The sequence below is a fragment of the Barbus barbus genome (genome assembly GCF_936440315.1).
Source record: "Barbus barbus genome assembly, chromosome: 43".
In the NCBI taxonomy this organism is placed as follows: domain Eukaryota; kingdom Metazoa; phylum Chordata; class Actinopteri; order Cypriniformes; family Cyprinidae; genus Barbus; species Barbus barbus.
Genome location: NC_136721.1, coordinates 12,540,773 through 12,557,226, shown reverse-complemented (window position 1 = coordinate 12,557,226; position 16,454 = coordinate 12,540,773). Strand labels below are relative to the sequence as shown.

The 16,454-nt window shown below is 41.9% G+C and overlaps 1 protein-coding gene across 1 annotated transcript in view; it reads right to left on the bottom strand.

Moving 5' to 3' along the window:
- Positions 1-16,454, bottom strand: part of LOC306862838 (protein turtle homolog B-like) — a gene marked incomplete at both ends in the record, with an annotated part of 123,348 nt that overhangs the window by 89,028 nt on the left and 17,866 nt on the right. The window lies entirely within an intron of this gene.

The following is a 16,454-nucleotide window of genomic DNA, read 5'->3' as shown; positions in this document are numbered from 1 at the left end:
ATTCAAATGACTCTTATGAACCAGTTCTTTTTAATGAGCCAGTCAAAAAGATTCCCAAAACACTCATAATTTACCAGTCTGAATCAGATTAACCAAGCGAGTGAATCATTTAGAGCCATGAGTTCACAACTGACTTCATCACTAAACTAGAGTCATTACAGTCAGATTTAAAAAAAAAAAAAAGAAATCTGAAAATGTTGTTCATATGAAGTAAGTACTTAAAGATAAATATTCACACACACAGTTTGGTTAAAATGAAAAATATTAAAAAAAATGTAAAATATTTGTAAAAAGTATTCTACACAATCATCTCTATAGAGAAAATGTGTAATTAAAAACTAAATTTAAGCTTTAATATTGAAAATTTAATTTTAATAAAATTAAGCTCTTAAATTTATCATTTTCCTTTATCAAATAAAAGCAAACAGAAGCAATTTCACCAATGGTCTCAAATTTTTGGACCCCACTGTGTGTCCCACACACCTGAAAAGCTGAATATTTTGTTTACAATAACCATACTGAGTTTTATCAAATGACAATTTCCTAGAAAGCTATATAAGCAGTGAATGACACAGTATCAACTGCTATCAGACACTGCTATCAACCTTTCGACCTTTGCTACAGTAACCGGGACATCTGAGCTTATCTTGCATGCAGCAAATAAACAGGTAATCAAAAATGATTCATCAAATATAATATGTGACCCTGGACAACAACATCAGTCTTAAGTGTCAATTTTTCAAAATTGAGATTTATGCATCATTGTTAGGATCAGATGATATTTGGCCGAGATACAACTATTTGAATATCTGGAATCTGAGGGTGCAAAAAAATCTAAATATTGAGAAAATCGCCTTTAAAGTTGTCCAAATTAAGTTCTTAGCAATGCATATTACTAATCAAAAATGAAATTTTTATATATTTATAGTAAGAAATGTACAAAATCTTCATGGAACATGATCTTTACTTAATATCCTTATGATTTTTGGCATAAAAGAAAAATCAATAATTTTGACCCATACAATGTATTTTTGGCTATTGCTACAAATATACCCCAGCGACTTAAGACTTTGCATTAGATGGGATACAAATCCAAGTCTTGCTTTCCTCACGAGCAAAACTGACCTTGGCTTAAGGTCAGTGGCCAATGAAAAACTGTCATAATCAGTGTATGATAGCTACCATAAGAGGTGCCTGAGATGACAGATAAAACAGTCTGGCTTAATCCAAGCCAAGGTGGACAAAAATTGATTTATTCAGTATGTAATTTCCTTTGTGAGGCACATCACATCAAAAAGCTGGGGAATCAAATGACTGACTCACGACTGTGATTAGATATTCTCAGCTGCTGCTTTTCCTCCCTCTCTCTCTCTCTCCATCCTCATAATGATGTGATGATGAGAGCCAGAGAGCCGTCGGCGCGTCCCCGTGCATATTCCCAAGACTCCCACTGCACCCACTACCTAATGCAGCAGCGCCTGCTGATTGGCTGCTGGTGACATCACCGGTGAGCAAAACAAGCCTGGGAAGGTATGACTTCACTGTTTGCACGGCTGAGAGCAACAAGCGGTTAACAAGCAGCTCTCTCTCCTCTCCCCTCCAGATTTACTCCCGTTTACAAAGAAAGACACAAGGGATCAAGCCAGTCAAACCACTTGAGCCCTGAGAGAAAAAAGGATGTGCATTTACAACAGAGAGGACTCAAGCATTCTGTGCACTAAAAATCCAAACATCATTTGTTTGGTTTTGTTTTGTTCTTCAAAAGCATTTCATTTGGCAGAAGACAGTTGCGTGTGCCCCTTTAAAACTTAATTAAATACACAAATAGAACTTAAGTTGCCCAATTATTAACATTTACATATCAGTGTGTGGTTATTATTATAATTAGCAATAGCAGTAGTAGTAAAAATAGTGATGGGAATCTCGTGCATTCAAATGAACTAATCTTCAAATGTCATTTCATTAATAGAGTGGTTGTTATATTTTTGTTATATTTTCAACAGCTAAACTCCCTTAACACATACACTTATGGAATCTTGATCGCATTTCAAATTAGGAAATCACTGTAATGCAACCAAAAATAAATTATATAAAATATTATAATAATATAATATAATATAATATACCCTTGGTAAAAGATGGCAAACTGGTTTTCAGACTTTTTCAAAAGGTACAACAATCTTATAAATTTGCATGAATATACTGATGGAAAGCATCAATATATTAGGCATACATTAACAATCTAGCAGCATATCTTCATCTTCACAGATCTTGCTCAACATTATAAATGTAGCAGAAGGCTGGAGGTACTGTACTTCCTTTGAAAATCCCACTTAGGAAAGTAGGTCAAAGTAACCCATAAGTGCTCCGAGATTGTGAAGGATTCGTTTCAGGACCATGTGCTTCTTCTGAAAACACTGAATCAACACCCAAGAGTCATAATATTGCCATCTATTTACGCCAGTAACAAAAATCAATATGGCAAGACAAATGAGAAATCTTAATAAAAAAAAATAAAGGAAATGCTCCAGTAAGTGTCTTTTTCATCATTGTGCCAGACCTATAAATACACAAATTAAAGGCTATTCAAAAAAAGACAAGCCTTTAAATATGTCCAGCGTTAGAATTTTGTTTGAATAGGCAGAAACTGGGACAGTAAAATACAATCACACCTGCTCAATTAACATAATCTGTTTTAAAACATAATTGTTTTAAAAGTTTATGTTCGAAAAAATGAATTAAGCATCTGTGTTAACATCCATCAAGCATCTGACTATTTCAGAGGGAATCTTGCCAGACTGTTGCATAACTTTAATTAGCGGTGATGAGAATTTCTGATTTGCAGTGTAAAAACTGCACAAAGCAAATAAACAGGATGGATCCTGACTGTGCAATTACATCTGGAAGAGTTTATCACCTGACAGAACAACCAGACGACAAGTTAAAATGGTTTGTGTATGACTTGGGAAGAAAAGAAAAGGTGTCAAGGCTGCAAATGGGCAAACACAAATAAAAAGAATAAAAAGCTCAGCGCTACAGTGCAAATGAAATGACATTACCTCCCCTTGGTGAACAATAGACTATAGCTTCCCCATTCATCTGCATCAGACGATTCTGACAAGGCTGATAAAAACCAAAATACCATGGTGGCTTTGAAAACTAATGACGCTCTAATGGAAGGGAAGGACTTGACCTAGATCGGCTGGATCACACCACTCCTGCCATGGATCACTCAAAGAGTTCACACAAAACCCTCAGAGGTTCAGGCTCTCTGTTTTAGAGTCCCTAGCCCTTGTCTCCCCTAGCAGAGCTGCTCTCTGATTTCAGGTGACTTAATCATATGATTACAGCTTGAGCAGAATAAACAGACACTTGAGCTAAATAGCTAATGATTCTTTAGCTCATGATACAGATTCATTCAAATGTGGATAATTAGATTATTTCATGCTACAATGTGTGCAGGCCAGAGATAACTGAAATTCCGTCTCCTTTATGACCATTTACTGTAACTATATTTATTGATAAGACTAAGTACACATACAATGGATGCTATGGGAAGACCCACACAAAATCTGCACTTCTTTTGTCATGTATTTTATGCTTATCGTGAAGGAAATCTTTGGATGGAGTTAAATTAATAGTTATGATCATTATAAATATGATAGTTTTTTTTAATCGTATGAGTGTTTTTAAAGTACTCAATCAGTAATCAGTTTGTTGCAGTTCTCAAGTTCAAATCACTGATTCAACTCTAATGGAAAAGTTATTATAAAAATTTACTTTTGGTCTGTTACTAACAAAAAGCTATCAAATGACTTAGAATATAGAATGAACTACTTTAGCAAATTTGAAATAAATTAATTCTTTAATTCAGCAGGGACGCATTAAATTGATAAACAAAATGTTACAAAATATTTCTATTTCAAAGAAATGCTGTTGTTTTGCCTGACAAAAGTGAGTTTCCACAAAAATATTAAGTTGTAAAAACTATTTTCAACACTGAAAGTAATAAGAAATGTTTCTTGAGTACCAAATCAGCAAATCAGATTGATTTTTGAAGGATCATGTGACACTGAAGACTAATAGCAATGAATGCTGAAAATTCTGAATGAATTTTAGGATGTATTAGAATACAAGAAAATATTTTAAACTGTAATAATATTTCATAATATTATAGTTTTGATTGTATTGTTTTTTCATCAAATAAATGCAGCCAGTGTGCATAAGTGATTTCTTTCAAAAACATGGAAAAAATCTTAAGGACCTCAAAAAGGATCAATATATACAACTATCTATGGGGAGTGAAGACTGTATATCTCAGAAAATCACAGCCAAGAAACTACCTCAATAAAAGATGACCATTCCACCACAATTTCCATTCCAGCTCACCCTGAATCACTTTATCAATGTTCCTATGAACAAGTACTGAGCTGTAATGACCAGCCTCGTAAAAACCACCTCTGAGCAGTTAGTTTTGCGAAGGATGAACCTACTTATGCCTGCTTCTATAAAGAACTATAAATTACTCCTAAGTAACAACCACAGAGTAAGATGTTAGAGTTGATGGACCTCTAACTGCAAAGGAGGAACTGGGGGCAGTACATAACAACCGGCTGTCTCACGTGAGCACAATCTTTAATGAATGCGCTGATTGCTGCACAGTAACCTGCCACAGATACTCTCATATTTCAAGGTGAATATCACATCTGACAGTTCCCTAAATGATTTGACATGATTGATTGATACTTAATGTGACCATTTACTATGTTAATGTCACTGATTTATATCACATACACTTTTGAGGCATATTACGTCATAGCATTTTTTTTATAATAATATTGGTCACACACAATACACATTTTAAGGTCCAACTCTCACTATTAACAAACCATGAACTGCGACATTTGCCTCAATAAACTCCTAATTTGCTGCTTATTAATAGTTTGTGTGCAGTAGTTGTTAAATTTAGGTATTGGGTAGGATTAGGGATGTAGAATATGGTCATGCAGAATATGTGCTTTAAATAGTAATAAACAACCAAGTTGATAAATAATAGGTATGCTAATAAGCAACTAGTTGTAATAGTGAGAATTGGTGCCTATACTAAATTGTTATCATACTATTAATATAATACTAAAATTATTTAAAATTATAAAATAGAAATACTCTGTTATATAAAGATTAAATATTTGTAATGTAGTTGATGTATTCAAGCATTTGAATATTCAGAGTCAGGAAATATAGATTCAGTATATATATTTAATATATATTTAGTCATATTTTATAACTAATGGATGAATATTACATTACCTAATTAATATTCACGAGCCAGACTGATAAGGTTTAGAATGTGACCCTCCCACTTATTACAGGTCCTTCTCAAAAAATTAGCATATTGTGATAAAGTTCATTATTTTCTGTAATGTACTGATAAACATTAGACTTTCATATATTTTAGATTCATTACAACACAACTGAAGTAGTTCAAGCCTTTTATTGTTTTAATATTGATGATTTTGGCATACAGCTCATGAAAACCCAAAATTCCTATCTAAAAAAATTAGGATATCATGAAAAGGTTCTCTAAACAAGCTATTAACCTAATCATCTGAATCAACTAATTAACCTTAAACACCTGCAAAAGATTCCTGAGGCTTTTAAAAACTCCCAGCCTGGTTCATTACTCAAAACCGCAATCATGGGTAAGCCTGCCGACCTGACTGCTGTCCAGAAGGCCATCATTGACACCCTCAAGCAAGAGGGTAAGACACAGAAAGAAATTTCTGAACGAATAGGCTGTTCCCAGAGTGCTGTATCAAGGCACCTCAGTGGGAAGTCTGTGGGAAGGAAAAAGTGTGGCAGAAAACGCAGCACAACGAGAAGAGGTGACCGGACCCTGAGGAAGATTGTGGAGAAGGACCGATTCCAGACCTTGGGGGACCTGCGGAAGCAGTGGACTGAGTCTGGAGTAGAAACATCCAGAGCCACCGTGTACAGGCGTGTGCAGGAAATGGGCTACAGGTGCCGCATTCCCCAGGTCAAGCCACTTTTGAACCAGAAACAGCGGCAGAAGCGCCTGACCTGGGCTACAGAGAAGCAGCACTGGACTGTTGCTCAGTGGTCCAAAGTACTTTTTTCGGATGAAAGCAAATTTTGCATGTCATTCGGAAATCAAGGTGCCAGAGTCTGGAGGAAGACTGGGGAGAGGGAAATGCCAAAATGCCTGAAGTCCAGTGTCAAGTGCCCACAGTCAGTAATGCTGGTGTTGGTCCACTGTGTTTTATCAAGGGCAGGGTCAATGCAGCTAGCTATCAGGAGATTTTGGAGCACTTCATGCTTCCATCTGCTGAAAAGCTTTATGGAGATGAAGATTTCATTTTTCAACACGACCTGGCACCTGCTCACAGTGCCAAAACCACTGGTAAATGGTTTACTGACCATGGTATTACTGTGCTCAATTGGCCTGCCAACTCTCCTGACCTGAACCCCATAGAGAATCTGTGGGATATTGTGAAGAGAAAGTTGAGAGACGCAAGACCCAACACTCTGGATGAGCTTAAGGCCGCTATCGAAGCATCCTGGGCCTCCATAACACCTCAGCAGTGCCACAGGCTGATTGCCTCCATGCCACGCCGCATTGAAGCAGTCATTTCTGCAAAAGGATTCCCGATCCAAGTATTGAGTGCATAACTGAACATAATTATTTGAAGGTTGACTTTTTTTGTATTAAAAACACTTTTCTTTTATTGGTCGGATGAAATATGCTAATTTTTTGAGATAGGAATTTTGGGTTTTCATGAGCTGTATGCCAAAATCATCAATATTAAAACAATAAAAGGCTTGAACTACTTCAGTTGTGTTGTAATGGATCTAAAATATATGAAAGTCTAATGTTTATCAGTACATTACAGAAAATAATGAACTTTATCACAATATGCTAATTTTTTGAGAAGGACCTGTAGATCATTTTAATGTCCCTGGTTATCTCAAGTTGATTTAACAAAAAGTATGAGATGGAATGTGTGCAGACATGAAAACTTAAAATGTTTTTCATGTTTGTTCATGGTTGTCTGGTTTATGAAGTATGCTTATGAGTTCACAAGCTAGAAAGAAATGCAATGTTTATGCATGCAAAAGTTGTTCTGTGTCAAAGTTTACAAAGGCAGATTGGGGTCATTTTGGGTTAAAGCAGGGGTGGGGAATGTTGATCCTGGAGGGCCGGTGTCCCTGCAGAGTTTAGCGCCAACCCTAATCAAACCAAAACAATCAAGGTCTTCAGGATGCAGTTAGGTATTTTTTCCAGGTTTTTTCAGGGTTGGAGCTAAACTCTGCAGGAGAGTGGCCCTCCCGGATTAACGTTCCCCACAGCTGGGTTAAAGGCTGCCAGGAGACACATCCCTGGTTCAGTTACTTAATCAGAATCAGAATCAGAATGAGCTTTATTGGCCAAGTATGTTTACACATACAAGGAATTTGTTATAGTGACAGAAGCTCCACAGTGCAACAAAAAGACAGTAACAGGACAGGACACAGATAATAAAAACAAAATAACAGGAAATAGCCAATAACGTACCAGGTTACGTATGTAACCCAGGTTCCCTGAAGGGAACGAGAGCTACGTCCGAAGACGCTATGGGAATACCATCAGCGTAACCGGCACTCTGAATATTGTATACAACCAGTCTAATGAATGGGCGAGGCGTCACGGGCGGGGTGACGTCACGACCAGGTATATAAGCACGTGCGGCGGAGCCGGCTTCAGCTTCAAGTCATGAAGCAAGCGCTGGCAGGGATGCCGGAAGTGTGGCTCGGGACGTAGCTCTCGTTCCCTTCAGGGAACCTGGGTTACATACGTAACCTGGTACGTTCCCTTCCAGGAACTTCGAGCTACGTCCGAAGACGCTATGGGAACGCAATACCAACGCCGCCAGACTGACAAGTCCCTGCCTGGTGTCAGGCTGAAAGGACGGAGGAGCCTGGAGTGGCTCTGATGTCGAGGTTGTAAAACCTGGCGAATGTCAGGGGCGTGGACCACCCAGCAGCGTTGCAGATGTCTTGCATGGAGACACCTGCCCAGAAGGCCTTGGAGGCCGCCACACCTCGGGTCGAGTGTGCTCTGACTCCCAACGGCGGGGGAAGGTCAGAGGTCTCGTACGCCAGATTGATGGCATCCACCATCCACCTACTAAGCGTGGGCTTCGTAACAGGAAGACCCCTCTTAGGCGGACCAAAGCACTCGAGCAGCTGGTCCGTCTTTCTCCACAGCCATTCTGTGGATGTATGCGTCCAGTGCTCACACTGGACACATACAGTTGTGCCTTTCCTGGTCGGGCTCCCTGAAGGGAGGAGCTCTCAATGATAGGAGCTTGCCCTGGGACCACACAAGGATCTGGTGTGCCAGCTTGTACAAGGGGCGCGATCGCAGACCTCCTTGGTGGTTGATGTAAGAGACCACTGCCGTGCTGTCGGTGCGGACCAGCACGTGGCGATCTCTCAGGTCTGGGAGGAAGTGCTTGAGAGCACGGAACACAGCTAGGATTTCTAGCCAGTTGATATGCCACGTCAGGTGGCGACCACTCCACAGACCGCGGGCAGGGTGGCCACTCATGACCGCACCCCAACCGGTGAGGGAAGCGTCCGTCGCTAGCGAGACGCGGCGACAAGGAGCTCCCAGCACCGGGCCCTGGGACAAGAACCAGGGTTTCCTCCACATGTCTAAGGCACGGATGCAGCGCCATGATACCTTGACAGCGCGGAGCGAGTTTCCCCTCAGGGAGACCCCCCTGGTCTTGAGCCACCACTGTAGGGGCCTCATGTACAGCAGGCCAGAAGGAATCACGCTGGACGCAGCTGCCCTGAGCCCAAGCAGCCTCTGAAACTGCTTGACAGTGAATGGCTGGCCTTCTCGCACTCTCCTGACTGCCGTGAGGATCGACTCGATCCGAGCAGGGGTCAAACGAGCCTGCATCGTGGTCGAATCCCGCACCACGCCTAGATAAGTGGTTCTCTGAGCTGGAGAAAGCACACTCTTTTTGGCGTTTAGTCTTAACCCCAAATCTTTCATGTGGGCAAGAACGACATCTCGATGCCGGGCTGCCAGATGCTCTGATTGAGCAAGGATCAACCAATCGTCGATATAATTTAGTATGCGGATGCCTTGCAGTCGCAACGGGACCAGGACCGCATCTACACACTTGGTGAAAGTGCGGGGTGAGAGTGCTAGGCCGAAGGGAAGAACCCGATATTGGTACGCTTTGCCCCCGAACTTCCTGTGAGAGGGAAGGATGGACACATGGAAATAGGCGTCTTTGAGGTCTATCGTGACAAACCAGTCCTCGGACCTGATTTGAGATACGATCTGCTTGACCGTCAGCATCTTGAACTTCGGCGATCTGACTGAGAGGTTCAAGAGACGCAAGTCCAGTATGGGCCTCAGCCCTCCGTCCCTCTTCGGAACAATGAAGTATCGGCTGTAGAAGCCGGTGTACACTTCGTGAGGTGGAACCAACTCTATGGCTTCCTTTTTTCAGCAAAGTGTTGACTTCCTGTTCCAGGACCAGAGCCTGCTCGGGGCGGACCGTAGTCACACAGACCCCGTTGAACCGTGGGGGTGGCCCATCGAACTGGATGGAATAGCCAGCCTCTGCTGTCCGCAGGACCCAGAGAGACACGTTCGGCAGCCGTTGCCAGGCTGCCAAACGATCTACTAAGGGAATCAGTCTCTCGAGACTGACCTCTGGTGTTAGAGAAGCGGCCAGACCGCTGTCTTGCTGCGGCGCACCGACAGGAGACGCGTAATCTGGCGGCTGAGGCGAGTCTCTCAGGCCCGCTGAAGTCACAGACGGTAGAACCTGAGAATAACGCTCGCTGGGACCTGCTGTGCCCTGGAACTGCAGGGTTGGCAGACAAATCCCCGGAGGGCACCGAGGGGAGACGGTCACCGTGAGCCGCGGTGTAAGCCGCTCCACCCCAGTAGGGGTCGTCCTCCGTAGTCCTGGGGCTCGCCCGTCAGGACCTGTTGCGCGAGGCTGCGCCCGCCCAGCAGCCACCTGAATTTCGAGAGCGCGCATACCATCTGCCCTCAAAGATTCCACCCGCGATCTCAACACCTCGGTGGAGATCGGGGGAAACTGAAGGCTCTTGTGGCTCCTCACACTGGGGCGAGAGAGGCGGCGAAACCTCGTCAACGCTCGTCACATCACCTTTTCCTCGGAGGACGCAGCGTCAAGCCCTCGTCTCGGGGGGAAGAGTACCGCTTCCGAACCGCGAGACGGGGCGCCAGATCTGGTGGATACGGGAGAAGATAGTTTCTCTTCTTTTCTCTTCTATATGCCCGCCAGCCAGATCAGCCTTTTCTCCTACGAGCCCCATGAGCGCAGCTGCCGCTCTGCCTCAGCCTGCGAGTTCCACGCGTGCAGCCGCCGCTCTCGAGAGCTGATGCCGCATGCTCCGCACCCAAACAGACCACGCACAGGTTGTGTGTGTCCCCACTCGTGATGTAACGAGGGCAGGGACTAACACACAACCTGAAACGCGATCTAGGATCGCCCCTAGTCTTTGCCTTAGCTTAGGCATGTTTCTGAGACAGACAACACCAAATAAGACTCACAAGACAAAGAATCAGACTGACAACACACAGAGCGCTTGCTGAATGACAAAAAGCTGAAGCCGGCTCTGCCGCACGTGCTTATATACCTGGTCGTGACGTCACCCTGGTCGTGACGCCTCGCCCATTCATTAGACTGGTTGTATACAATATTCAGAGTGCCGGTTACGCTGAGGGCGTTCCCATAGCGTCTTCGGACGTAGCTCGAAGTTCCTGGAAGGGAACCAATGTACAAAGCAGCAAAAAAAAATAAAAAAATACACAATATATAATATAGGCGACTATGTATGTACAGGTCAAGTATGTGCAAATTAGAAATGAGAAAATAAAATAAGTGAGTGTGGTGAATGGATAATGTATTAGTTGTGTGTTCTACATTTATTTATTGAGTTGTTGGATTACAAATTTATAAAATGATAAATCTAGGTTCCAATGTAATAGTATATAAACTGAAACAGTGTGTTTTACATTTTGAGGTACAGATGATGACATTCTAAGATGAAGTCAGGCAGCCCAGGTGTCTGAGACATTAACCTTTTGTCTTTAGGCACTTCCTGACCATTTGGGTGATACTGTCAGGCTGATTGGATTAGCACCTATGCATTTGAATCACACTGTTATGCTGATGATGTCAGGGCTAGGGAAATTCTGGTAATCGGCCGATTCCTGTACTGTGTTTGCATGCTTTGTTTAGATTGTCTCCACCTCTGTATCCCTCCCCCTCGAAATGTATATAAACTACAATGTATACTGTTTGAGTCAGACTTGGATGACTACAGCGACTACAGCGAGTTCTCAATAAAGAGTAACTTATCCCAAAGTCTCCTGGTCTCTGCTTTGAAGAAGGAAAAAGTTTCCAACAGAGTGTTCATGAGATGTATTGACTGAGGGAAGAAACTGTTCCTGTGTCTGGTCGTTCTGGTGCACAGAGCTCTGTAGCGTCGACCAGATGGTAAAAGTTCAAAGAGGTTGTGTGCTGGATGTGAGGGGTCCAGAGTGATTTTACCAGCCTTTTTGCTCACTCTGGATAAGTACAGTTCTTGGAGAGTGGGGAGGGTTGTACCAATGATTCGCTCAGCAGTCCGGACTACCCTCCGTAGTCTTCTGAGGTCAGATTTGGTAGCTGAGCTGAACCAGACAGTTATTGAGGTGCAGAGGACGGATTCAATGATGGCAGAGTAGAACTGTTTCAGCAGCTCCTGTGGCAGGTTGAACTTCCTCAGCTGGCGAAGAAAGTACAACCTCTGCTGGGCCTTCCTGACAATGGAGTCAATGTGAATATCCCACTTCAGGTCCTGAGAGATGGTGGTGCCCAGGAATCTGAATGACTCCACTGCAGTCACAGTGCTGTTCATGATGGTGAGTGGGGGGAGAGCAGGGGGGTTTCTCCTGAAGTCCACGATCATCTCCACAGTTTTGAGTGTGTTAAGCTCCAGGTTGTTGAGACTGCACCAGACAGCCAGCTCCTTAACCTCCTGTCTGTAAGCAGACTCGTCACCGTCCTGGATGAGGCCGATCAGTGTGGTGTCGTCTGCGAACTTCAGGAGCTTGACAGAGGGGTCTTTAGATGTGCAGTCGTTGGTGTAGAGGGAGAAGAGCAGTGGGGAGAGTACGCAGCCCTGAGGAGCTCCAGTGCTGATGGTTCGAGTGCTGGATGTGAATTTGCCAAGCTTTACTAACTGCTGTCTGTCTGTCAGGAAGCTGTTGATCCACTGGCAGACGGAGGTGGGGACGGAGAGCTGAGTTAGTTTATTTTGAAGGGTTTCCGGGATAATGGTGTTAAAAGCAGAGCTGAAGTCCACAAACAGGATCCTCACATAAGTCCCTGGTCTGTCCAGATGCTGCAGGATGAAGTGCAGTCCCATGTTGACTGCATCATCCACAGACCTGTTTGCTCTGTAGGCAAACTGCAGGGGGTCCAGTAAGGGTCCAGTGATGTCCTTCAGATGAGCCAGAACCAGTCTTTCGAATGATTTCATGGCTACAGACGTTAGGGCCACAGGTCTGTAGTCATTAAGTCCAGTAATTTTGTGTTTCTTTGGAACGGGGATGATGGTAGAGCGTTTGAAGCAGAGAACATATATAATAATTAATAAGAACATATAACTTCATATATCGTTCTAAAGTGAGAACTGGCAGTTGTGTTATTAAATTCAAACTAAAATTTCAAATTTATTTGTCACATACATATACATACATAGTATGACATGTAGTGAAATGTATTGTACGACTGTCCAACAAATTGTCCAACAAAATTAAGAAAACCTCAAGCTTACAAAAATACAAACAGAAAAATAAGTACAGTAAACATATATAGAAATAAACTAGCAATAAAATCAAATAGAATAAAATAAAAATAGATATGAGAATAAAAATAGAATATGATTCTATATAGATTCTATAAAATGATGTAAAGTGTATGTCAGTGATAAAGTGTCCGTGTGCTGTGCAGTGCAGTAAAGTGTATAAGTGAGTAAAAGGAATACTAAAGACAAATGGTATGTAAATCCCACTGATTTATCCTCACATAACCTTCTACAACTGAGACTGACATTAGTGCAGATTGTAGTTGAAATTGTGCAAAGTGAAGTGTGGGATGATGTGATTAGAGTGGAGAGTGGTTAAGACTCCGAATGGCCTGCGCGAAGAAGCTCCTCCTCATTCTCTCTGTGTTCACCTTCATGGAGCGGAAGCGCCTCTCTGAACGCAGCAGAGAAAAGAGTCCATTGTTGGGATGGCTGAGGTCCTTCACTATCTTCCTGGCCCTGGTCAGGCACCGCTTGCTGTAAATCTCCTGCAGGTCAGGGAGCTCGGTGTGAATGGTACGTTCCGCTGAACGCACCACCCTCTGGAGGGCTCGTCTGTCCTGCATAGGGCAGTTCCCGAACCAGGAAGTGATGCTGTCCGTCAAGACGCTCTCGATGGTGCAGGTTTAAAAAGTCTTAAGCACCCGAGAGGGAAGTCTAAAGTCCCTTAAGCGTCTCAGATGGTACAGACGCTGCCTGGCCTTCTTCACCAGGGTGCTGGTATGACAGGACCAAGTCAAGTCCTGCGTGATTATGCAAATGGTAGACAAATCTGGCCTTCAGGTTTAAAAGGCCACTGCAGATGTGGGTCCCAAACCAAGCTTCTTACCCCCTGCTGAATGCTAGTATTAGGGGCAGATGGCTAAGGGTGGATCAGCATGCTCTAGGTCTACTGAGAGGACAGTAATGGCATGCCAGCCACATTTAGAGCTTTACCCCTGCATGTATGACATTAACCTAATAGGTCAGCTGGTGTTTAAGACTTAAATCAGAATATAAGCCCCAAATGAACTTTTCTTCTGGCTTGAAGTTTTCAGGCTTACAGGTGCATCTCAATAAATTAGAATGTTGTGGAAAAGTTCATTTATTTCAGTAATTCAATTCAAATTGTGAAACTTGTGTATTAAATAAATTCAGTGCACACAGACTGAAGTAGTTTAAGTCTTTGGTTCTTTTAATTGTGATGATTTAGGCTCACATTTAACAAAAACCCACCAATTCATCTCAACAAGCTCAACAAATTAGAATACTTCATAAGACCAATAAAAAAAAACATTTTTAGTGAATTGTTGGCCTTCTGGAAAGTATGTTCATTTACTGTAATGTACTCAATACTTGGTAGGGGTTCCTTTTGCTTTAATTACTGCCTCAACTCGGCATGGCATGGAGGTGATCAGTTTGTGGCACTGCTGAGGTGGTATGGAAGCCCAGGTTGCTTTGATAGCAGCCTTCAGATCATCTGCATTGTTGGGTCTGGTGTCTCTCATCTTCCTCGTGACAATACATAGATATATAGATTCTCTATGGGGTTCAGGTCAGGCGAGTTTGCTGGCCAATCAAGCACAGTAACGCCATGGTCATTGAACCAGCTTTTGGGACCTTTGGCAGTGTGGGCAGGTGCCAAGTCCTGCTGGAAAATTAAATCAGCATCTCCATAAAGCTTGTCAGCAGAAGGAAGTATGAAGTGCTCTAAAATTTCCTGGTAGATGGTTGCGTTGACTGTGGACTTCAGAAAACACAATGGACCAACACCAGCAGATGACATAGCAGCCCAAATCATCACTGACTGTGGAAACTTCACACTAGACTTCAAGCAACATGGATTCTGTGCCTCTCCACTCTTCCTCCAGACTCTAGGACCTTTATTTCCAAATGAAATGCAAAATTTACTTTCATCTGAAAAGAGGACTTTGGACCACTGAGCAAAAGTCCAGTTCTTTTTCACCACAGCCCAGGTAAGACACTTCTGAAGTTGTCTCTGGTTTTTCCTGAAGACGTCTGAGCGTGGTGACTCTTGATGCACTGCTTTGCTTGACCGTATTCTCAAGCTTGCGGTCATCCCTGTTGCTTGTGTACCTTTTCCTACCCAAATTCTTCCTTCCAGTCAACTTAGCATTTAATATGCTTTGATACAGCACTCTGTAAACAGCCACACCTTTCAGTAATCAAAATTTCAGAATTAAAGTTCAATTCTAAGTATCTTATAGGTTTGGAAGCTACAGTTTTAAATCACTTTAGAGATACAACTCTGTCACAAAGCTTTGATATTGTATGAGATTTCAACATTTCAGATAATCCAAGTGGTCATTAACACTTACAAAGTAACTTTTACATTTCATTGTAATCCCATAATAATTTCATTCTATTTTATAAATATAGAATATAATTTTCATTCTATTCTTCTAAAGTGACAAATCTTTCTAAAATGGTTTGACAAGAGGCAGGACTCGGGATCTTATCAGTCTGTAGAAAATGTTATTTACATACGAGACAAAGAAAAATAAAAGGCAATATAGTAGTTTGATGGGCACATTAATGATTTAACATTATACATTTAACTTTCCTTTCCATTTGAAATGGTTTTACACAATTGACTTTAGCACCACAGGCCAATTGGCTCAAGAGTATCAGAAAAATACAGAGTACTTAATCTAGACAAATGGTTTAATCCATTTTCTTTCATTAGGTTCATGGACTTTTCAGACTGAACGACACAGCACTTTTCATGGTAGACCAGCACATATCACTTAATAATTCCCTAATACATGTTTTTTTTCTGTTTAACATAAGCCAATTCAAAATGACTACATTGTATGCAGTAATGCCTAAAACCATGTTTTCAAGGTATTAGAATTTGGATGGCAGTGCAAAGTAAGAAGCAAATCAAAGCAAATTACTAGAAATTACTTCGGCAAATCTCATCTGCATTTGACCTGCATTGAGAACTCCAGACTATGTCTCAGCTTGCAGAAATGCTAAATGGATGCTTTTCCCTCCCATTAAAAACAACAATGCTAAAGACCTGACACTTAAAATGCAATGAGAGGAAATCACTTAATTGGCTGTTTCCTTCAGCCCTCTAGCACAGCTCTTTCAAAGAGATGGAAATAGAGAATATAATTAATATAGTGTTCGTACAATGTTCTCTGAAGGGGCACAATCTGAGGTCTTTTCAGAGAGGCTGGTGGCTTTGTCAACAGTGGAGAAGAAACACAGGAGACAACAAAGACAACTGAACCAGGTTTATATATGTGACCCTGGACGATAAAATCAGTCACAAGGGTAAATTTTTTTAAAACTGAGTTTTACACATCATCCGAAAGCTTAATAAAACAGCTTTTCATTGATGTATGGTGTGAATAGTCGTCGGCAGGACTTCAGTTATTGGACAGTTTAAAAACCTTTATTGTATTCTGTACCTTCAAATTTATCTCTATTAAAACACCATAGAAACAGCCACAAACATTCACCCAATCCAATCATAAAACTATTTTATAATGTGGTGCTACATATGAATTTGTACAATGTGACTTGTACAGAAA